Raw genomic sequence first — 25070 nt, forward strand, 5'->3', positions numbered from 1 at the left:
CTCTGCACTGTGTGAGTCCACCCCGGGTCTGCCCACCTTCTGCAGGCAAACTAGACCCCTGGGTCAGAGAGCACTTTTGTAAATTCCACCTTGATACAAATATTATTGAAGAATCTGAACGATAAGTAGGTACTGGGTCTCCAAGTTTGGCATATTTTTTTAAAAGCCCGTTCCCAAGGATCTTTATTTATGATATCGCAGAGTAAACCGTTTGGAAAGCTATAATAACTTTAACTACAGCACAAAAGAAGGTGCTATGTAACATGATTTGCTTGCAATTATGTTATTTGTACTGTATAGATAGAAATTTTCAGAATCAGATGTTTTATGGGAAATCATTACAATTCTGAAAATGTGACTGAACTTTTCCTAAATATATCAAAACTGGAACAGCTTGTGAGCATACATAATTGGAAACAAAGTTTATGAGGCAGTAGATGTCTACAAATTTCAACAGGAATTTAACAGAACTGTGTCAAAATTTGTGTTTTATATATTACACTCAGAGAGGTCGCTCCCCTGTGTATATCCACCATGTGTGGGGGGTGGCTTTGCGCCCACTCACAGATGGGTAAGACGATTTGATAAGAAGGTCTGTGGGGCTTGAGACAGACGGGGCTGCCATGGCCAGCCATGCAGGTTGTGTACTGAACAACTGCAGGAGACCCCCTTTGACATGAGGAATGACGTAAAAGGTACTCCTGGAGCTGCATCGTGCACAGCCTGTACGGATGCAAGCTCACGAGACGTCATGTCGAGGGAGAAGAAGAATCCACCTGTGTGCCCCTGAAGAACACGACCAAGAAGAAAAGCAAACTTGAAGTCCTATTTTAAAGGAAAACAAACACAAACAAACAAAAGCCCCTAAACTCTTGCGCACTCTTGGTGGGACTATAAATTGGTGCAGCCTCTGTGGAAAACACTATAAAGATTCCTCGAAAAATTAAAATACTGGACTGTCATATGATCCAGCAATCTTATTTCTGAGGAATCTGGGGAAACAGAAACACTGACACTAAGAGGTATATGCCCCCCATGTTCCCTGCAGCATTATTTACAATGCCACGAAGTTGAAACAGCCTACGTGTCCACTGAGGGATGAATAGATACAGAGTTGTATGTATACACACGTGTGCATGCGCGCGCACACACACACACACTGGAATATTATTCAGCTATGGAAAAGACTACAACCTTGTTATTTGCAACGATATGAGTGGGCCTTGCGGGCATTATGCTGCATGAAATGAGTCCAACAGAGAAAGACAAATACAATATGATCTCACTTGTGTGTAGAGTCTTACAAAAAAACATTCCACGCTCGTAGATACAGAGAACAATTAGCGATGGTCAGAGGCGGGAAGCGGGGTGTGAAATGAGTGAAGTCAGTTTAAAAGTACAAACTTCTAAGCATCTGGGTGGTTCAGTCCGTCGGGCGTCTGACTCTTGATTTTGGCTCAGATCATGATGCTGGGGTCGTGGGACTGAGCCTCACATCGGCTCCCCCCGGCGTGTGAAGCCCGCCTTAGAGTCTCTCTCTCTCTCCCTCTGTCTCTGCCCCCCACACTGTGCACTCTGTCTCAAAAAAAAAAAAAAAAGGAAAAAAGGCACATACTTCCAATTTAAAAAAAAAGAAATGGACTCTTTAGCAATCAGAACCACCTTCAAGTCATTCATTCACTCATTCACTTGTTCATTCATTCAGCTCTTAAAGTTGTGCACCGCCCCGCTCAGGGATGCAGGTAGATTCCAGCATTTACCAGAGAACGCAGCTGCTAGGTCTGTTCTCATCCAGGGAGCCATGATCTCCCCAGCGAGCGGGCGTCTTTCATCCCGTGTTCCTGCCCTGGGGTGCATGTTTCTTTGACCCCAGGGTTTGTGAGTTGGAAAGTGTGTTGCCTTCTAACAACCAGGAAGGTTATTTTTGCCACTTTGGGCTTCGTGTTTGAGCAAGGGCTCAACCGCACCCTCCCCTGCCATGTGCAATGGGTACTAACTCCACCCAGGAGAACAGGAAATGGGCCCGGGGGCGCTGCTCAGGCTGACAAGCAAGAACAGCTCCATGAGGTGTGCTCCCGCTTTTAGGCCCAGCAAAACCAGCTTCATTCCAACAAATGATGAGGGCTGACAAAAAAAATCTCTCACAAATTAAATAGAAATGAATAAGCAATGAGTTGGTGTGGCTTTTAAAAATGTCCTCTTGGGTATGGATAGACTCTGGAGCGACCAATGTTTGTAATACTTAGAACATCTCCTTGAAGAAGATATTTGCAAATGACATGTCGGATAAAGGGTTAGTATCCAAACTCTATAAAGAACGTATCAAACTCAATACCCAAAAAAACAAATAATCCAGTGAAAAAATGGGCAAAAGACATGAATAGACACTTTTCCAAAGACGACATCCAGATGGCTAACAGACACATGAAAAGATGCTCAACATCACTCATCACCAGGGAAATGCAAATCAAGTAAGGGAAATAAGTCAGAGAAAGACAATGAGATACCACCGTACATCTGTCATAATGGCTAAAATTACCAATTCAGGAAACAACAGATGTTGGCGAGGATGCAAAGAAAGAGGAACACTTGTGGACTGTTGGTGGGAATGCGAACTGGTGCAGCCGCTCTGGAGAACGGTATCAGGGTTCCTCAAAAAGTTTAAAGTAGAGGGGCGCCTGGGGGGCTCAGCCAGTTGAGCATCATCCAACTTTGACTCAGACCATAATCTCACTGTCCATGGGGTTCAATCCCTGCATCAGGCTCTGTGCTGACAGCTCAGAGCCTGGAGCCTGCCTTGGAGTCTGTGTTTCCCTCTCTCTCTGCCCCTCCCCCACTCATGCTCTATTCTCAAAAATAAACGTTAAAAAAATAAATTAAAACAAAGTAGAATGACTCTACGGCCCAACAGTTGTACTACTAAATATTTATCTAAAGAATACAAAAATGCTGGATCAAAGGAGCACATACTGGCCAATGTATATAGCAGTGCTATCAACAATGGCTAAGTTATGGAAAGAGCCCGAATGTTCATTGACTGATGAGTGGATAAAGAAGGTGTGGAATATAGAATATAATGGAGTGTTTCTTGATGATCAAAAAGAACAAAATCTTGCCATTAGCAATGATGTGGATGGATCTAGAGAGTATAATGTAAGTGAAATAAGTCAGAGAAAGACAACTATCATATGATCCCACTCATGTAGAATTTAAGAAACACAACAGATGAACAAAGAGGAAGGGAAGGACAAATAAAATAAGATAAAAACTGAGAGGGAGGCAAACCACAAGAGACTCTCAAATACAGAGAATAAGCTGAAGGTTGCTGAAGGAGAGGTTTGTGGAGGGAGGGGCTAAATGGGGGATGGGCATGAAGGAGGACACTTGTTGGGATGAGCACTGGGTGTTGTACGTACGTGATGAATCTCCGAATTCTACTCCTGAAACCAATACTACACTAGATGTTAACTAAGTTGAATTCAAATTAAAAAATTAAAATTTAAAAACCCAACTCTGGAGTTGGGTTCATTTAGCACGAAATTTCTTTGCTGATTCTTTCCTGCCTCAGTAGTATTTAATACTAACCCACACCTCAGCACACATTGAATAAATGCAAGAACTTGAGTCTCTTCTGGAGAAAAGAAGCTCGGGTAAATTCAGAGCTAGAAAATACGACCCCAGAGGAAAACAGTTGATGGAATTAGGACCATATAACCCAGGAAAGGAACAGGCTACATGATGGGTCACTAATTCCGGCACGTTTATTAAAAGTTATTTCATATGGGATACTGACCATCTGGTTTCCCCTTCCTGAGCGCAGAGAGGAAATGACTTTCAACTGCATCAGGAAGGATTTAGGCTGGAAAATAAGGAAGGATTTCCAGATGCATAAGGTTATTAAATACTGGCTATGGAGAGGCCATAGCATCACCTTTTGGAAATGACTCAGCGACACCAGCTGCTGAGGGTCCGGGCTGGTTTCTAAGCTGTCCAAGCAGAGGATGCGGGACCAGGAAGGTGACCTCTCTGAAATGCCTTCCAGAGTTATTTGTTGTACTGAAAGTGCCTCTGGCAAATGCATGCATAACTTGTAGGTGCCCAAAACATTCTTACTGTGTGGATTGCAAAGACCCTTCCTAGAGGCAGAAAGTGGGAGTTATCTGACCCTGGTCCCATGTCTGTGCTGGGTGAGTCATGGGACCTGCAACTCGTCCGGCTCTCCAAGCCCCCATTTCTTGTCCAGAGCTGTCTTCGTGGAGGCAAGCGCTTTAGTGAGCCGCCTGCTGTATACATCGGCCGTCACGTCCATCCCAGTGACATTCTCTCCCCTGCACCTGGATCTGGAATCTGCTTCCCTAAGTACAGGGGAGGCCACCCAGCCTGGGTTGCCTTCCCCTGTCCCTTGTCTAGACTGGGCTAGGGTTGGGTGCATAGGCCAAGGCAGGCCGATCAGAGCTTTGCCCACAGTGTTCCACCTGAAGGTGTGGGCAAAAGGCCCTTGTTCCCTTTGTGGGGGCCAGGATGGGGCTCCACGATACCTGAAGCCATGTCTTCATTGCCCAAAGAAAGCTGTTTTCGTAAGAATCCCAGAAGCCGGGAGGCTGAGAGGAAGAATGCGGAGGGAACTTGGCTCCAAGCGTCCGGGCCAGCCTACCCTGCTATTCCCACCTGGGTTTTGTGAGTCAAGAGAATACTCTTTCTTCCTCCCTTAAGCTAATTTAGGTGGGGTTTCCGTTTGCAACTCCAAAGTCCTGATGAGTACAGAATAGGAATGAGGTTCCCAGGATGTGGGTGCCGTCAAGAGCCGAGGGCACTGAAGGCAGAGCCCAGCTGTTCTGTACTAGAAATACTGATTAGCAGTATCTATTCACACCTCCCAGGAACAGAAGAGAAGAGGGGACAGAAAGAAAGAAAGAGGAGGAAGAAGAAAGGGGTCAGGAAGAGGGCAGAAGGCAGGGCACCACTCGAGGTGAACCTGAAGGTGGTCCGGGGTGCTCTCAGGAACAGCAGGAATGATGCAGAATTTCCGGATGCGTGTGGCATGCCGGGAAGGTGGATGCTCCCTGGGCCCCGTAACCGTGCAGAGAAAGCCCCACCACATGGAAGCAGCCTGTATTCAGGGTAGTTGGAAGGTGGGTGATGGATCCCGAAGAAGAAGTGTCACAGTCGGGCTCACCATAAGCAGCAGATAAAGAACAACCACAAGAGGAAGGATCTGGAAGGAGAATTCTTAAAGGCAGGAAGTCAAGAATTCTGGTCTGACTTCCTCGTGAGATAGTAAGCCATAGACCATTTGCAGAAATCTAAGGGTAGGCTTTTGATTTCCGGGAGACCCAGAACGGGCATTTGAATCACTGTAATCCAGATATCATGGGGTCTAGCGGCCCCAGAAGACATGTGAGTTACAAAGGAATGGGTCTTGTGATTAGAGGAGACATTAAAATGTGACCGGATACCCTCTTCAGGTGTCAGGGTTTCCTCGGAAAACAGTGTGTGCAGGCAAGCAAATCAAATGCTTTCTCTCATAATAATCTTGCAGCAATCCAGGGTCTCCGCATGAGCGCCCAGTAAGCCAGACCCCTTTTCCCATTGGCCCGGGGCATTTTATAGCAAAGGATGGAGAGCAATAAAGAAAGGTTTTCCCAAGTATTTGCGGGGAGCCGAGCAGAAGCCAGCATCAGACAGAAATTGTGAACAAGATAGCAACAGTAAAGCCCACGCAATTATTGCCCTTAAATTGTGAAATGGAAGGAACTTTCAGAATGAAATTGATCTGGGCTAGAATTACCAAGAACACTGTTTTAGGGAACAAGCTACCTTTTTAAAAATGCTAAGCTTATTCTGAAACTACTTTACCATTACATTTTAACAAAGGAGATTTAATGTGAGAGAAGCTAAACTTCCATTTAGTCATTTCAAACACCCCCGATTCATATTTACTAATAATGATGATTTCCAAAAGCTCATTCCTGCAACCAAGAGCGGGAGGCACAGCGGGCATCACTGTGCACGCAGTAATCTCCGTGAATAATTGCCTGTCAGCATCACATGTTAAAGAGAAACAGCAAGCTTACAAGACAATACTTTGGTCTGATTTCTAACTTGAAGACACAAAGCAGAAAACTGGGCTGGAGGAAAATGCTTTTAGATTTTCAAGTTTACATGGAATTGGGAGTCTTAACCACTAGAAAGGGGCTTCGAGGGACCCATGGATGTCCCAGAAATGTATACCAGACTTTTTCTGTCTATATTGTGTCCATTTTCTAAGAAGAGGGTTGGTAGAAGGAATACGATCCCCAAATATTTAAGAACCACTGAATAAATGTGCCTTTTACTGATGCTGTCTGATAGAACTTTCTGGAATGATGGGAATATTTTCTATCTGCCTGGTCCAAAATGTTAGCCATTACCCACATATTGCTACTGAATGCATGAAATGTGGCTAGTGCAACTGACCAAATGAATTTTGTATTTTGTTTCATTTTAATTAATTTAAATTCTAAAAGGCAAAAATTAGAGAAATACAAAACAGATCAGTGGTTACCAGGGACTAGGTGTTGGGAGAAGGTTGACCACAAAGGAGCTGAGAAGATATTTTGTTTTATTGCTTTTAACGTTCATCTATTTATTTTGAGAGAGAGAGAGAGAGAGAGAGAGAAAGACCATGAGCTGGGGAGGGGCAGATGGAGAGAGAGAGAGAGAGAGAGAGAGAGAGAGAGAGAGAGAGAGAGAGAATCCCAAGGAGGCTCCGCGCTCAGCACAGAGCCGGACATGGGGTTGGATCTCACCACCTTGAGATCATGACTTGAGCTGAAATCAAGATTTGGCTGCTCAACCGAGTGAGCCACCCAGGGCCCCCCCCCCAAGGGGATGCTTTTAAATGAACGAACTCTTCCTAGTCTTGACTGTGGTGGCGGTCATGTGACTTCATGCATTGTCAAAGCGAGGAAAACATATACCAAACACATTGCGTTGCATTTAGATGTTTATCGTATATGAAACGAAAATTGAAATCGTACAGATTTCATTGCTATGGAGGATAGTGGCTACCAAATTGGATGCTGAGTTCTTGACTGTCACTTAAAAAGGCCTACCTGAAACCCAGGGGAAGGGGAGGAAAATAAGATAAAAACAGAGATGGAGTCAAACCACGAGGGACTCTTCAATCCAGAAAACGAGGGCCCTTGGGTGGCTCAGTCAGGTGAGTGTCTGGCTTAGGCTTGGTCATGATCTCAAGGTTCATGAGTTTGAGCCCACAGTGGGCTCTTTGCTGTCAGCACAAAGCCCATTTCAGATCCTGTCTCCCTCTCTCCCTCTGCTCCTTGCATGTGGGGCTCTCTCTCTCTCTCTCTCAAAAATAAATAAACATTAAAAAAAAAAAAGCAGAAAACAAACCGAGGGTTGCTGGAGGGAAGGTGGGGGGGGATGGGCTAGATGGGGGATGGGCCTTAAGGGCACTTGTTGGGATGAGCACTGGGTGTTACATGTAAGAGATGAGTCACTGGGTTCTACTCCTGAAGCCAAGACTGTGCTGTACGTTAACTAACTTGAATTTAATTTTTTTTAAAAAAAGGGGCTACATGTTTGTGCATCAGGAATGATGGAACTGAGTTTACCTGCCCAGCAGATCCATTAGCTTAGAAAGTGTTCCCCAAACCATGGCTAGAATAAACTGCAGCCTGCCTCACTGATACAGGCAATGGGCCACGAGCAGGATGCTGACTCCTGTCCCATCCCCCATCCCTGCCGAGCAGCCCGACCCCCCTGGCTACACGCAGTCAGGCAAAGCAACTGTGGCAAGTCTCCTGCCGTTGTCCCAAGACCGGGTCTCCGGTGATGGGGCTGAGCTCCTGCATCCGCCCCACGCCTGCCTGCAGGAAGCAGGTGCAGTGGCCTGAGTGCGCGGCCAGGGCCTGGGGGCCTCCGCGGGCATCAACACGCATCTCACTCCGAAGCCGTCCCGAGCGCAAAGGCTCATGCCGACCAACAGACCCAGCCCAGCTCCTTCTCTCGCAGCCCTGCACCCCCTGACAAAGTGCCACAAACCAGGTGTTTTCAAACAACAGAAGCTGAGTCTCCCATAGAGCCCAGCTGTTTGCGATCAAGGTGCCGGCACCGTTGGCATCTTCTGGAGTGCTTACAGAGAGCGTCTATTCCACGCCTCCCTCGCAGCGGCCGGCCGCGTCTGCGTGTCCTCAGGTCTCCTCGGCTTGTGGCCCAAGCTCTCCGATCCCGCCTCCGCCTCCCGCCTTCACGCGGCATTCTCCTGCCTGTGTTTCTCTGTGCCTCCGGGTCCAAATTCTCTTTTCTCTTTACAAATTGGTTTGGGGCCCACCCTCTGCAAAGATCTTTTCTTTCCCCCCCCAAAAACGTCGATTTCCCAGGTAACAGGACTTCAGGGTATCTTTTGAGGGGGATACAATTGAACCCATAAGAGATTCCAGCCAGCATTGGCACAGAATCCCTTCTCCACAGTAGAACATTCCAGACCAGGGATGGGTTCACCTCTGACTCTCTTTAACCTCATTTGCATGTGTGTGCACGTGTGTTTCCAGTGCAGTATTTTTGTCATCATGTGAGTGTCCTGTTCATGGCAATGGGAGTGGTACCAGGCCAATGTCTGCCCTTGACGTTCAGGAGAAACTTCCCTTCCTTCACCAAAGGGCAGGTCCTCGAAGCAGAGACGTGCCATGTTCCAGGTGGGTGGGTCCTTGCGCTCCTTGGCCCAACTCTGGGCACGTCGGCAGATGTGATGCAGTAGAACAGAGAAACAGCATTGATTGTACGGCGTGGTTCTTGCAGGTGACATTGAGTTACTCCACTTTTTGAGTCTTAATTTCCTCATTAATCATGTATAAACCTAATGCCTACTCCTTGGGTCGTTTCAAGCATGAGATAATACACATATTGGGCACCTGGGGGCTAACAGACGAACGTTACCTCCCGAGTCCTTCCCTTTCTTTCTTCCTTTCGCTTTTCACACACACACACACACACACACACACACACACACACACGGGTACCTTATAATATAAAAATAATTGTTATTTAACATAAAGATGATGACAAAGATAAGGAGCAAATTAAAATATCTATAATTTCCTCACCCAGATATAATTATTATTTGTTTATGTATTTCCTTTACAGTCTTTGTTAATGCAGATATTTACACAATTTCTGCAGAATTGGCTTCATTCTGTACATATTTGTTTTGTAACCACTCTCGCTTAACAAGATAGTACATTTCATATTTAATTAAATGGTCTTCTAAAGCCTGGTTTATGATGGCTGCAGAGTAATCCATCACGGATAGAACATATTTCTTCAATTAATCACCTTTTATCAACCATGTCGGCTGTTCCCAATGTTTTAGCATTTTAACAATATTGTCAGGAACGTTCTTTTTTATTTTAAACTGACTTTTAAAAAAACTTTTTCTTTTGTTTATTTATTTTTGAGACAGAGCACTAGTGGGGAGGGGTAGAGAGAGAGGGAGACACAGAATCAGAAGCAGGCTCCAGGCTCTGAGCTGTCAGCTTGGAGCCCAACACGGGGCTCGAACCCACGAACCATGAGATCATGACCTGAGCCGAAGTCGGGCGCTTAATCGACTGAGCCACCCAGGAGCCCCTGTCAGGGACATTGTTAAAGGTAGAATGTTGTTCACCTCTGTTCTTTCCTTTTAGGAAAGTTATAAGAAGTAGAACTACATCTTAAACCCACTCAGTAAACGATCATTTGCTAATTTCTCCTTTCTTCCTTATTTTCTTCCTCTTCTTCATCTCAGCCAGTGACCTTCCCTCTGTGTGTCGCTGAGGGAGCGAAGCCATTGGAGCAGGCGAAGTTCCGCCCTCCCCCTCAGGCACCGACCTCTCTGTTCCTGGGGGATGCCGCCTAGAACCCCCTTGCTCTCCTGCACCCCAGATCTCTACTGGGTCCAGATCATCCCCAACGCCGTACAAACATGCTGTTTACCTTCTGTACCCATCTTCGATGCCTCTACAGCAAATTACCGTGAACTTGGTGGCTTGACGCAACATCAATTTATTATCTTACAGTTCTAGAGGTCAGAAGTCCAAAATGGGTTTTACTGGGTAAAAATCAAAGTATCAGGAGTTGCATTCCTTTGGAGGCTCCCCAGAAGAATCCATTTCCTTCCCCTTTTCCACTTTGACAAGCTGCTCTCGTATTCCTTGGTTCATGGTCTTTGCTTCCATCCTCAAAGCCCACAGTGTATCATGTTCAAATCTCTCTCTGACTGATCTCTGCCTCTCCGCCTGAAGCCCCTGTGATTGTATCGGGCCCACCCAGAGAAGCCAGGACAGTATCCCCATCTCAAAATCCTTAACTTGGGGCACCTGGGTGGCTCAGTTGGTTAAGCATCTGATGCCAGATTTCGGCTCGGGTCATGATCTCACAATTTGTAAGTTCAAGTCCTGCATCGGGCTCCTCACTGACAGTGTGGAGCCTGCTTGGGACTTTCTCTCTCTCTCTCTCTCTCTCCCCCCATCTCTCTCTCTCTCTCTTTCTTTCTCTCTCTGCCCCTCTCTGGCTCTCTCCCTCTCTCTGTAAATAAATAAAAAATGGCAGCCATTATTTCTTTTTACATTTATTTATTTATTTATTTATTTATTTATTTATTTAGAGAGCACACAAGCTGGGGAGGGGCAGAGACAGAGGGAGACAAAGGATACCAAGCAGGCTCCATGCTGTCAGCACAGAGCCCCATGCGGGGCTTCAACTCACAAACTATTGAGACCATCATCTGAGCCAGAGTCAGATGCTTAACTGACTGAGCCATCCAGGCGCCCTGGCAAGTACGATTTCTAACACCTCGTTTTAGAGATGGTGACTCAGACAAAGACATAGAGATGAAACAACTCATCTAAGGTCAACAATCTGCAGACTCTATTCCTATAGGACCGTTAGGGTTCAAACAGCGTATTTAACACTAACATTAGCAGAATTTGCAAATGCATAGACTTCTGGGACCTTTAAGGAAAGGATTCTTAAAGGTAATCCATTCCATTCACGGTAACAAACAAGAACTCTGAGATCCGGGGGTGGGTGGGGGTGGTCAGACAGCTCACCCAAGACCACAGAGCTCTTAGAATTTGACTGGATCCCAGTTTGTGGGAACCCTTAGGACTGATCAGCTCTGGAAAGCTTAGCCAATAACACAGTGGAATTTGGTGTTGAATCCACCTTTGACTTCATACCAGCGTTTTTAATTTTTTATTTATTTTTTAGTTTATTTGTTGGAGAGAGAGAGTGCAAGCAGGGGAGGGGCAGAGAGAGATGGAGAGAGGGAATCCCAAGTAGGCTCTCCACAGGGCCCACTGTGGGGCTAGAACTCATGAATCCTGAGATCATGACCCGAGCAGAGATCAAGAGTTGGACACTCAACCAACTGAGCCACCCAGGCACCGCAGACCAGATTTATAAGCAGCCTGACAAAGAGTACACTTGGCTAGGTCCCTATGACTGGTGAGCAGACACTCTAGGAGTTTTTTACTTCTGTGTGCTCCACTGGGATCCAAAAAAAACTTTTAATGTGTTCCACTTTGGATACCCTAATGGTGGAACTGTTGGCCCATGCCCGTCCAAGGATGAATAGATAAAAAAAAAAAAAAATGTAGGGATGCCTGGGTGGCTCAGTCAGTTGAGTGTCTGACTTTGACTTAGGTTATGATCTTGCAGTTTGTGGGTTCGAGCCCCACGTCAAGCTCTATCCTAACATCTCAGAGCCTGGAGCTTTCTTTGGATTCTGTGTCTCCCTCTCTCTCTGTACCTCCCCCCTTCAAAAATAAATAAACATTTAAAAATATTCACTTTAAAAAAATAGAATAAAATAAACAAAATGGGGTACATACATACAATGGAATATTATTCTTCCCTAAAAAGGAAGAAAATTCTGACATCTGCTGCAACATGGATGAATGTTGAAGATGTAACACGAAGTGAAATAAGCCAGACATTAAAGACAAATACTGTATAGTCCCATGTCCATAGGGCTCCCAGAGTAGTCAAATCCACAGTCAGAAAATAGAATAATCACCAGGCACCAGGAAGGAAGAGGAATGGTGAGTTATGGTTCAATGGCTACATTGTAGGAAGATGAAAAAGTTCTGCTGATTGATTGCATAACAATGTGAACATACTTAACAATACTGAACTGTACACTCAGAAATGTTTAAAATGGTAATTTTTATGTCATGTCTATTTTACCACAATTCAAAAAAAGAAAAAAGCCCATCCTCTGCCAAGTGCCCCTTGAGTCCTGCATGGGTGACTCACTTCCACCCAGAGTCGTCCAAAGTCCTCTGGACACACTTCTACTGATGCAAGGGGGACTGTCACCATGTAATTATTTTCTGGGGTGCTTCCTTCAGCAAATGAGGGACCTTTTAAGAAAAGGATGGCCTGACTCCTTTGTTCTCTCTAGCCACAGCCCCTACGCAGTCGGCCACACATAGACGGGGCTCAGCAAGTGTTTGCTGATCCATTAGGACCCTAAGTAGGATGTTACCATGACGTGTCAAGTCTTCCCAGCTCCTGGATGTGATCATGGGTCCATGAGACTCAACCTGATGTCTCTGCAACTGACAAGTCATTTATAAAGACGTGGCCTGACAGACTGAACAGTTTCCCCTTGAAAAATGGAGATGAATAAGAAAATATTGAGCATCCTGAAGCAATTGGATGATTTACAGAGACATTAACGAGAGCTGAGCCCTGCCCAGCTCAACTTTGCATTGTTGTCATCTGAGGCACCTCCATGGCCTTCCTCCCTTTATCGGGATCTGCGATCCACAAGCCTATAAATATTGCAGGAGCATATGACCAGGGGTGTCAGAGATGTCAGCTGTGGTGATAAAAGTGTCTATTGAAGAAGCTGGAGGGTGCATCCTGGTGAAGGATGGTCTGGAGACAGGCCATAGCAAATGTTAATTACAGGGCTGGGTTTGGGATCCGGGCACCAAGGCAGCCTTGCTGAGCAGGAGGAAGGCGGGAGCTGAGGGTCTGCTAGGCCAGGAGCCGTCCCTGAGTCATTCCTCCTCCTCCCGAGCAGTTTGCTGCTCTCAGAGTCCGGTATTGGGGTGTTATTGGGTGTCAACATGGGCCCCAGGATGTTGTCATGGTTCCCCGGTCCTTATGTGCCTCCACCCTGTCCCAAGGCGAGGGACGTGAGGAGGAAGCAGCTGGATGGGTCAGGGGTGCCTCCGAGGAGGGAGGAGGAAGCCCAGAGATTTGAGAGGAGAAGGGTGGGAACTGGGTAAAAGCACTGGAATTGATTGGAAATGAGTATCTCAGAGGCAAGTTTCCACAGAGGGTCCAGCACGGTCCACACAAGACCTCTGGGGAATAAGGCTTGGAAGGGGGTCTGAACGCAAACAGCAGTTCCTGCACACAGTGAAATGCTTCGCTGGTAGCGATCACAGTAAGAACTTACATTGACTAAACATCTGCTCAAGGTCAAGCCCTGCGCTATTCATTTTTAAATGGACTATCTCATTTAATCCTCCGCTAACTCCACATAGTATATTTCACTATCCCCACTTCCCTGTTAAGGAAACTGAGGCCCTGAGAGGTCAAGCGACCTGCTCGAGGACCTGTGTGATGTCTAGACAGAGACAAACATGGGGAGGCTGGACGGGAAGCATCATAAATCAAGATAAAAAGCTGCAACCCGGAGGCTGGGTCACTGTGAAAAACACATGCTCAGAAAGTGCCAGCGACTGTAGGCAGATGGTCAGAAGCTGGGACCCAAATACCACTCAGGTGCTGAGCATTTGTGTTAATGAGAGGGTAGATTGATATTTCATAGAGGGGCTGTAGAGAAAGCGGGAGCAAGATGGACTAGCTGTCGCGACCTGCGGACAGTGAGTTCCGGGCAGTGAGACTGCCCGGTGGCACCTAGGATGCCTGAGTGACCCAGAGCGGCCGGGCCAGCAGGGAAGGCAGGCTCCTGCCCCTGGGGGTTCACACACACACACTCCAGCAAGACCTTGGTGACACAGGCGGGGGGGGGTCCCCAATCTGGAGTTTCCTTGACGTCCACATCCTCAGAGAAAGAAGACAGTCCCTTGACAAGAATCCTCCACCTGCCCCTTCTTCAAGCTCTGTAATGAAATCTGCCTGAAATTACAGACTTAGGGCACGTGCCACATGAAGGAAGCCCACCCTGTGCTTCCGACTCGGCACACATTTAGCTGATCCACTTGCGCCAGGCACGGTGCTGGGCTCTGCAGTTACACCGTCCAGTGAGGTGTGAGCTCCGCCTGCAAGGTGGAGTTCAGAAGCAGTAACAGGTCAGCTGGACTGCAAGGTCACACGGAGCCCCTTGATGGGAAGTGACAGGAATGCATGTGGGGCTCTGTCGGAGCCAGAGCCACGTGGTCTGGATGCACGTGGAAGCTGACCTGGAGGCTGGGGTCCGGGAGGTAGGGGGGCAGGAGCTACTTGGGAGAAGCAAAGCGTGCCAGTAGGAGAGTGGGGACAGGTCAGGGGAGGGAAAGCACCGGTGAGTGTGCATCCTCTAGCCAGCCCCCCGGCCCCGTGGGAGGAAGGTGCTTCGTGGGGCTGGGGAAGTGGGAGCCAGTGCAGAATGCCCGCCTCCCAGCTGCCCCAGGGAGACGAGGCAGCTGGGCACTTAGGTACCCTCTCCCAAGGGCTTTCGCTGGCTGGTACTTCTGACGTGCCACACAGGTGACACACTGTCCCACTGGCAGACAGAACCCCTCGGGGGCTGCCGGGGAAGAGCGTGTTGGCCCCGGAGTCTAGCCAGGCTGCCCTGGAGCCATCAAGTGAGGGGACACAGGGGGGACACTCACAGTGCCCACCCAAGGTCACGTGCCTCCCAGTGGCTATAAGGGGTTTGTCTTGCCTCTTGCTGTAGAACATAAACCCATTCGGGGGGACCTGGGTGGCCCAGTCGGCTGAGCATCTGACTCTTGATTTTGGCTCAGTCATGATCTCACAGTGTGTGGGTTCGAGCCCCGAGTCAGGCTTTGCGCTGACAGCGCGGAGCCTGCTTGGGATTCTGTCTCCCTCTCTCTCTGCTCCTTCCCCTCCCAAAAATAAATAAACTTAAAAAAATAGGGGTGCCTGGGGTACTCAGTTAAGTGTCGACTTCTGCTCAGATCATGATCTTGTGGTTCTTGAGTTCTGTGCTGACAGCTCGGAGCCTGGAGCTTCGGGTTCTGTGTCTCCCTCTCTCTGCCCCTCTCCTGGTCACGCTCAGTCTCTCTGTCTCTCTGTCTCTCTCTCTGTCTCTGTCTCTGTCTCTCTCTCTCTCTCTCTCTCTCTCAAATAAATAAATAGTAAAAACAAACAAACAAATGCAACATAAGCCACCCAGAGACAAACGCCACTCCTCCACTCTGGGTGTCGAATCACACAATATTGCCACACCAGAGCCCTGCATCGGACCAGGAGGGTATAATTCTTAATTCCCCCGATGACTGTGCTATGAGATCATCAGCTGTTTTACAGAGAAGGAAACAGGGACTTAGGGCTGTGGCCTGTGGGCTGTGGGTGTCATGTGCAGCACACCCAGGGGTGCTATTCATGCAGACTCCTATATGAACAGAACCTTCTAGAGTTGTACAGTGCACAGCCTGTGCAGCATATTCAGAAGCCCGATCTGAGAAAGGTTAAGCTACTTGCCAAGCATCCCACTGCTGGACCCAGGCGGCGTGGACCCCCCGCGTGTGTGTTCCAAAGCCCCAACTCCTGGTCCCTGCCTCTTTGCCTCCACAGCCTGGGGGAGGCATTTCCCAAATGCCCCACAACAGCATGGGGCTCCTAAAGAAGATCTTAACTCTTTCATTCCCTCGGGATGCGGCTGAGTCAGCCAGCTTCCGGGCCTGGAGAATTTGAGCGTGTCAACAAGAAACCGGACCCAGCCAAGCGGGGGCATGGAGCGTGACTGGCAAAAAGGAAAGGAACAGAAGCAAGAAGACAGAGGCGGACAAGGCAGCTTCAGCAGAACCTTTTAGAAGATAACGAAGCTGCAAACGGACACAGGAAGAGATGCGGGGGCTTCAGACTAAGGACTCAGAGCCCCGCTAACCCCAGGGGTGTCTCTGATGGAGCTCCAGGGCGTATTCCTCCTGAGGGGCCGGTGCCGGGACAGGTGCTGTGGCCGGACGCTTCGCCTCCCGTGCTGCGCATGAGGAGCATCTTCCAGATGAACGGCAGGGGCCCCTGGACACGTTCCGACCACACACTTTCCTCCCCCTTGTCACCCGCAGGCAACTTCCCAAGTGACCCGCTTCCTCATCCCCATCAGCCGGGAGCATGTTGCTCTGGAAGGAGCTGGGTCACCTGACCTACCACGGAGACAGGTCACAGAGCTCTGAAGCAGAACCCTGCCCGAGGGTGTGCGCCCAGCGGGGAGGGGGCACCCGGCTGGGGGGGGCACCCGGTTAGGAGGGGGACACCTGACTAGGAGGGGGCACCCGGCTGGGGGGGGCACCCGGCTGGGAGGGGGGCACACAGCAGGGAGGGGGACGGACTCCCAGCCTGCAGACATCCTGCTGGATTCCTGAAGGCTCCACCTAAAACTATCCAACCCTGCATCTGATCCCACGGCCACTGGCCCCTGCTGCCCACACGGCTACTGGCTTCTAGGATGCCTCCTTCTGTGGAGGGGGAGGGGAGGGCCCTCCCAACTCAGTGAGAGCCCCCTGATCTGGACTCCAGCCCCCCGGCTCCGGTACGGGCTGGGCTCCGTACGCCTCTGCTCTGTCACTTCCTCCCCCGTCAGCCTGCAGACCTGCACTTGAAATAAACGTCTATGCTCTCTCTCCTGTTCCTGACGTCACTCCAAACAGGCCCGAGACCCCAGGAGTTATTTGTTTCAAGGTCACCTAGAGCTCCCCATTGCCATGCAAACGGGTTCTCCTTCAGTCCATTACCAGCTTCTCAGTGGTCTTCACGACCAGCTGCTGAGACACCACCTACCTCTGCCTTCCAGGACCCCACTCTCTCTGGGGCGCCCTCCTGATCTTTCAGGGGCTCCTTCCCAGTTCCCTCTGCTGGCTCCTCCTGCTCGTCCCCTCAGGGACAGCATACCCAGGGTGCTCGGGGTGTCTTCCCATTCTCTGCACCTCCTCCCGGGGAACGACGTCTTGTCTACACTGTGTGCTTGACACCCCAGTCCGGGTGTCCTGCTCTCACCTCCGCCTGGAATCCCAGAGCCCTAGAGCCGCCTGCATAATGACTCGGCTCCTTGGACGCCTGGGGATTATCTCAGACTTAACACGGCAAACAGAATTTTTTATTTCCTTCCCTTACAGGCTTCCCTTCCTGCATCCCCTCCATCTCTAGGACCCGGTCCACCTCACCCAGATTTCCAAGCCAAAAAACCTAGCAGTCCTCCTGGGAGCCCCTCCGTTCCTCACTCGCTCCCACGTGCAGTCTATTCCCGGGCCCTGCCGTAGACCGGGACACCGATCCCCAGAGAGCCTCAGCAATGGCTAGCGGGTCTTCCGGCCTTGACTCTTGGACTCTCGGACTGCCTTAAATCTTGGCAGATTGAAAAAAACAAAACCCACTAGATGTGTTGCTGGTCTCAGCCTAAACACACCAGGCTCGCCACCATGTTTCTGAGAAAGCCCATCCCCCAATTGCTCCATCTGCCACTGACCACAGGGCGAAGCCTGTCCCTTGAGCACCCAGGCCCACCCTTCCCGCTGGCTCTTGGCTCTCCCCAGTCCCTCTGGGGTCCTGTCTTAAATGTCTTCCCGTCTCTCTTCCTGCCCCCTGTTGTCATGTTCCACAGGGCCCTGAGCCCATCTGCTTGTTTCCTTGTGTCCATGGCTTGCTCATGGTCCACCGCCCCCCTCACTGAGCACGGTGGTCTAGAGAAGTCCTTGAGGGGTTAGGACTGAATGAATGTTTGAATCGATCCAAACAAAGGGGAGCCAGGCTGTGAAGTCTCTTTCAAAACTGGGCATCCCCCAAAAACCTCCTGAGAACTAAGCGTCCTGCAAGAACAATGGGATTACTGTTCTTCCAATCCCCAAAGACCAACAATAAACGAAATTCATGCCCAGGAGTCCAGACAAACAAGGACACTTCTTTCTAATTCCTCCTCCAAATCCATCTCATCATTGCCATTTGCACATTTTACATTAGAGCCAACTTGAGCTTGATGGTAAATCAATGACACCAGGCACAACAGAGAAGAAACAGGCAAATTGTCCAATCCTCAAGCTCAGAACTTCAAAGGAATGTTACTTCCACATTCACCCTTGACTCTTGGAGCTGGCCTCTCGGTGCTGGGCAGTGAGTAACAGCTTTATAGTCCTGCCACGGATCAGCCGCCTGTGTTCTTTTTCCCTGGGATTTGGATTCTGATCTGTCATTTCTCTATAATTATATGTCAGGATTATATTTCAGGAAAGAAACCTGTTTGAAGCCAAAAGTATAGATCTTAAGTTTAGACATTAAAAATGCACCCACACAAGAAAGGTTTTGTGAGCCTCTATCAGATCAAAATCAAGAAGCCAGAGCAGCTCACAGCTGGGCAAGGTCAAAACCTTATGGTATCATTGCTCAAATGGGCTAATTCTTTTCTAAAATTTTTATTTATTAATTTATTTTTGAGAGACAGACAGAGAGAGAGAGAGAGAGAGAGCACAAGGAGAAGAGGGACAGAAAGAGAGAGAGAGAGAGAGAGAATCCCAAGCAGCCTCCATACTGTCAGCGCAGAGCCCAAGGCTGGGATCAAACTCCTGAACCGTGAGATCATGACCTGACCTGAAATCCAGAGTTGGACATTAGTTAGACTGAGCCACCCAGGCGCCCCAAATGGGCAAATTCTTTAGATGTTGTTCCGTGGAAGGGAGGTCTATGCGAAAAGATCTCAGAAGACCAAAAGAGCCATGTGACAGAAGGAAAAGGCCAAGAAGCCCAACTTGATAAGAGATGGTTAGTGATGGGGACACACGGACAACAGAGGGTGTTGTGACATGTCCAAACAGTAAGTCTCTGTGACCCCACCTTGCGTGAGTCCCGTCTGTATGGCCCTAGAGGCCGTCAAGTCCAGGCTCTTAGTCATATCTCCAGAGCAGATCGAGGACCTTATGCTCAAGGGTGCACTTACGGGTGTGGTTAGACAACAAGAGGAGGGGATGAGTGGGGTCCGGGCTCCGGAAGGCTTTTCGGGTCACAGAGCAGCCATCACAGCCGATTTGTCCCGCGTGGGCCCGGCCTGGTTCACACAGACGTGGAAAGACGGCAGAATCGTGAGGAAAGAAAGCCCGAGCTTGTTAAGTGAAATATGCAGGGATCTTCCTCCTCAGGTGGGTCTTGCCCCTCGGCACCGTCGGCACTCACAGACCCCATGTGACGTGTTACAGACTTTCACCTTAAAATTCTGATTCTAAAATCTGAATGCATTTTATAACACGTGCTGGCTTCAAGGCTGAGGAAAATAGCATTACTCGTGTTCTATTAAGTTCTAATAGTCCGCCTCTCAAGATCGCGGTCTTGTAGTCATTGGTTCTGTGAAGTAAAGCCGAGGGGGGATCGCAGCCACCCTCCGGGACCCTCCCCGAGTGAGTCCTGCCTGAGGACCCGTCACGCCTCTCGGCTCCTCTGTGGTCGTCCACTCGTCTCCCATCTTTCTACCGACTCCTACCCTTCCCTGCCCGGGGTCACCTGCTTCGCTGCCCAGAGTCCTCATCCTCCAGGCAGGCGCCTTGGGTCCAGCCTGCAGCCCCTGGCTCTGTTCTACGGGACGAACAGAGTCACAAGGATACTCACCCCCCACGGAAGGGTGCATTCAGGGGAAGTCGTTAGCGTGGACCTCCGAATCCGCCATGATGGTCACCGTCCCCACCTGACCTTTGCCCTGGCACCTTTCCATGTCATGGCCCCCCACCCTCTGGCTCCCTCCACACTACACCTCTGCTAGATCCCAGGGGGCTTCTGGGTCATGTGGCTTTATTCCCCTTCATGTTTTCTCCTATTGAAGGGTGTTTCCTCCCCTGTCCAGCTCACTGTTACTTACCCACCAAGATGCAGTGTCACCTCTGCTGGTGAGCCCTCGGGTCCTCAGACTTGGCTCCTGGCCTCTCCTTGGCGGGCCCACCATCCCCCGTGTTACAGTGTTACAGGTCCACTGGCCCTCCTGACTGTGACCTCCTGAGGGCAGGGGCAGGGTGCTTTCTGGAGCACCTGCGTGGCCCAGTCGGTTAAGTGTCCGACTCTGGATTTCAGCTTAGGTCATGATCTCAAAGTTCTTGGGATCGAGCCCCACATGGGACTCTGTGTTCACAGCGCCAAGCCTGCTTGGGATTCTCCCTTTATGCCCCTCCCCCTCACATGCTCGCTCGCGCTCTCTCTCTCTCTCTCTCTCTCTCTCTCTTTCTCCCCAAAGGGATGGTTTCTGTCACATAGCAGTCATTCAATAACTTTTAATTGAATGAATGTTGAATAGATGAATGGACTGAATGGATGGACAAGGCCTGTTCTTTTAGTTTTCACCCAAAGCTTTTTAAAAAATGCCAGTGCCTGTCCCCTGGGCCAAGAGGAACCAGGAGAGAAGCCAGTGTCCCAGCCCACGGCAGAACACTGGAGGGAGGTAGATTACTAGCTCATAGGGGCCATCGTGGCGGTGGCCACAGGAACTGAAGGGAGAAACTGTCCTTGTGATGCAAACATGGGAGGCTCACACTCAGGTTCCTGCGAGGTGGACAGTTCTCCCAACATGGACATTTGCTCAAAGGTGCCATGAACAGAAACAAACAAAAGGATTGGGAAAGGAATTTGAGAATGAAGATTTAAAGAAATCAGGTATTTAAAAATAATAACTGAAGGGGCACCTAGACAGCTCAATTGTTAGGTGTCTGACTCTTGATCTCAGTTGGGGTCTTGGTCTCAGGGTTGTGAGTTCAAGCCCCCGCTGGGCTCTCCGCTGGGCATGAAGCCTATTTAGATAATAATAATCAGGGGCACCTGGGTGGCTCAGTCGGTTGGGCGTCCAGCTTCGGCTCAGGTCAAGATCTCACGGTTCCTGGGTTCGAGCCCCACGTCGGGCTCTGTGCTGACAGCTCAGAGCCTGGAGCCTGCTTCAGATTCTGTATCTCCCTCTCTCTCTGACCCTCCCCTGCTCACACTGTCTCTGTCTCTCCAAAATAAATTTTAAAAAACCATAAAAAATGCATTTAGATAATAATAATCATAATAATGACGGAGTTAAAGGAGGGGGCTGAGGTAACCAAACAATGTGTTTCCTCAGCACATGACTGCTGGGGAGACACACAGAGACACTGCAGTGCGGTTCCCTTGGGCAGGCGTCCACCTCTGGGGCTGGGGGTGTGGGCTTCCCTCTGGACGAGTGACACGAGGAATCTCCATCCATCTAGTTTGCCTTCGTGCGTTCCTGGGGATCAAGAAGTCACTGACATCCCCAAATTCCTGCTGCACTAGCTAAGACAGGCCAGAACTGTGACCGAGGCCGCTGCCTGTGCCCGGCAGGGAGGTGAGCACACATGTCCTGGCGGAGCTCCCCACGTGCCCGGCGCAGGACGTCAACCTTGCAGCTCCGGAAAGAATCTAGGGTTGATCTGATCTAAGAACAAAATTCACGTAGACAAGGTTTCCAAGAAGTGAATGTATGGATTACAGTGGTGTAAGGGATACAATGCTGAGGTGTCTCTGCTGCTCATGAGTACAGAGCTCTGCATGCTCTCCTGTTATGCCCAGATTTGTAATATTGTCCCCCAAAACCAGGGACCGCCGGGGAGACCGAGTCATGCATGCAAAAGCAAAGGGCTTTATTATTACGGGCTTATAAGCTCGGGCTCACAGACTTCACCAACGCAGTGGATCCGTGCTGAGAGCCGAACATGGCGGGGGCAGGGCCTTTACGGGCTTGGGAAGGGGAGTTACAGGAAATTGTGACACAGGTACAGGGGTCCAATCATTATAGCATACCATCATTGGCAGTAACTTTAACCAATTACAGAGTGGGCCCAGGACCCTCCCATAGGGGGTAGCTTCTATCTTTAGGCCCGCCCTTAGAAATGTTAAAGGTGTTAGCTAGCCTTTCCTGATTGGGTGTTACAAGGGTGGTCCCTCCTTCCTTGGGCAACTTCTATTGTCTAATGATTCTGAGAAGCTGACATCTAGGCCTCCAAGGTCAGAGGGGAAACTTGAATCAGACCTGCGTCCTTATACTCCTTAAAGGGAGACCCGCAAGAGAAGCCCCAATATCAAGTGAAGGGCACTGGGGAATCCAGAGTCCAGCAAAGGCTGCTGGCTTGGTGACCCTAAGCCTACGGCAGGGGACTCTGCCAACCAATGCCCTGTCTCCACTGTAAGGTGGGGTCTCACCTACCCATCACACACGTGTATTTGAATGGACTTTTTTTTTCTTTCTTCCTGTACCTCTCTGGCCCCTCTCCCTTCCTCAGAATAGACATGGGGGATTAGGTGTAAGACATTTTGGAAAGAATTCCCAAATTAGTTGATGTCATAGTTTGGAGCTCCCAAAGCAGACACCATGACAAAGACTCAAGCAAGGATAGTTTTTTGGAAGGTGATCTCAGTAAGCACAAGGGTGGACATGAGGAGAGTGAGCCAAGGAAGTGAGAAAAGTCAGTGAAGGGTCCTCAGTGATGAGGGCGCTCCTTGGTCCCCCTTAGACCCATCTGAGATGGCGGGTGGAGTGTGCCCACTAGAGCATGTACCCACCATTCCTTCTCCATGCAGTGAACTTTATCCCTGGAAGCGTTTACTATTTACTGCACTTCCGAGCTGCACCGGTGGGTGCCCAGGCACGTTTCAAGTGCCAAAGAAAGCCTTCAAACAGAAGGGAGCAGAGAGAGACCAGGATCGAAGGTAGGGGGTTGTCAGGTGCTGGGAATTATCTGCAGGTGCCTGTGAATTTACACATGCCCCTGAGAGAGGTCTCAGATCCCTCAAGCCACACATTCACAATCAGTTAGATTGCTCCACAAAAGGCTAATTGTCAAGAGTTGATTCTTTTTTATTCCCCTTGAGGAGTACCCTCCGATGACCTGTGTTCAATCACTGCCCTGAGCTCCCAGTCCCCCAGTGTTCAGCCCAGGAACTGAGGCTGGAGAACAAAAATGACACTCCGTGAAAAGACTGTTCTTTTTCTCCCCAGTGTTTTCATTTACCATGAACTGTAAATGATTCATAACTTGATTTTCCCCACTTGTCACAAAGTATGAGTCTTCAGCTGATTTTAAAGATGAATTTTTAGGATGGGGGATAGCTCAGTTGGTTAAGTGTCCCACTTGATTTTGGCTCAGGTCATCATCTCCCCGTCCTGAAATGAGTCCCGTCCTCAGGCTCTGTGCTGAGCGTGGAGTCCGCCTAAGATTCTCTCCCTCTGCCCATTCGCACGTGCGTGTACACAGTCTCTCTCTCAAAAAAAAAAAAAAGATTAATTGTTAAGGTTAAACCAGCCCCTGGAAAAGTAATGATATTTAAGATCTTTCAGTTAGTTTCTGTTGTAATACAGAGAGTAACAGACCAACTCAAGATTTAAGATTTTGTCTTTTTACTCAATTAATATCTTAGAATCAAATATTTATTATTGATACTGAGAAAAACTAAAAAAAATATTAATTGCACCTAAATCATAATCAAGTCAAAAATTTCCAAATTAAGGAGTAATACTAAAACACTTATCATTCCCTTCAGCTCATGATATAATTACAAAGACAGCCTGCTATTTATCCAGAGTATTTATTCCACCACATTATAAACCATTAATTTTCAGGGAAAGTTCGGTTGCCAGACACTCTTGGCTTATGACTAAGTACCTAGAGTGTGATCTTTGTTTTTCCTCCGACTGCGATAGCAAATAGCAGTGACAAAATTTCTGAGATCTGCCTTTTCTAGCTGAAGTGTTGCAATGAGAGAAGTGGACCATAACTGAAAGTCATCACAAAGCAAAGGTATAGGGGTGTCCTGAGACCAGGATTTGAAACCAGAGTGGTTTTGCCCCTTCCAACAGCTAGCGATTGCAAGGGGCCCCAGGGAAGAAGGTCAGAAGGGGCTGGGAACAGGGCTCAGGCCCTGTGAACTCTTGAACTGGCTCTGCCATAGCTTGCTTCTAGAACAGGACACACACAGAAGAGAAACCTCAGGAAATGAATCAACATTGACCAGGCCAGAGGCAATAGAGACAAAGTAAGAAAAGATCCAGACCACAGTGGGGAAGGGGACCGGATCCAAGAAAGTTTGCTCAGAAAACCACTGACCCAATCGAAGACATAAACCCACTGACCCAATCGAAGGAGGGTCAGACTCGGAGCTCAGAGAAGCAAGGTTTTAATTGACGTTCTTGCAAAAGCGGGTGTCTGATGGGCAGGAACACTCAGGGCAGTTACAGCAGACTACCTCCTGGCGTGAAGTCCCTCCCCTGGACGCTCATAGGCTGAGAGCTACAGAGGGTACCTCCTTACCCGGAAGTTGCTTATGCCCGCATAAGGCAAAAAGTAGTCTGATTGGAACAAATATACCTGCCTTGAGGTGACACAAACACTTGAGGTCTTTGGTGCATGCTCACTGCAAAGCCCACAAAGAATAAGTCTGCAGAATGGGAGGGGATGAGGAACCAGGAAGTGACGTGTCCAAGGATTTGGGACTCCGTGGGGTGGGGGGAGGTTGTACATATTTCCAATAGGTTGTGTACCCACTCTTAACTAGATAGCCAGCATTTATTTGGTATTTCTGAAAATGAATCTCACTTCTCACAGCAAGGTGCTGTATGCTTTAACAACATACAAAAGCAACAGAATGGGGAGCTCTATGGAGTCAGAAAAGCGTTTCTGAACACTGTTTTAGTTAGAAAGTTTAGGAAAACTAATTCTGCTTAAAAACAAGTGACAGACGTGCTGATTTTAGCAGCACATATACTAAAAGGGGAATGATACAGAGAAGATTAGCATTGCCCCTGTGCAAGGAAGACACGCAAATCTGTGATGTGTGCCATGAAAAAAAGGAGTTAACAGACAAATGTCGAGGTCAAATCCCGTACAAAATAACTGTAAGAAAAAGAGAGTAAGAAGCAGAATAAA

The 25070-nt window shown here is 48.8% G+C and overlaps 1 non-coding gene across 1 annotated transcript; it reads left to right on the forward strand.

The window, feature by feature from the left end:
• The first annotated feature begins 24884 nt into the window (after positions 1–24884).
• LOC115286115 lies at positions 24885–24991 on the forward strand. The gene has a single exon (XR_003905874.1). It is a non-coding gene; the product is annotated as a U6 spliceosomal RNA (small nuclear RNA).
• The last annotated feature ends 79 nt before the right edge of the window (positions 24992–25070 follow it).

Source organism: Suricata suricatta, chromosome 2, assembly GCF_006229205.1.
Source record: "Suricata suricatta isolate VVHF042 chromosome 2, meerkat_22Aug2017_6uvM2_HiC, whole genome shotgun sequence".
In the NCBI taxonomy this organism is placed as follows: domain Eukaryota; kingdom Metazoa; phylum Chordata; class Mammalia; order Carnivora; family Herpestidae; genus Suricata; species Suricata suricatta.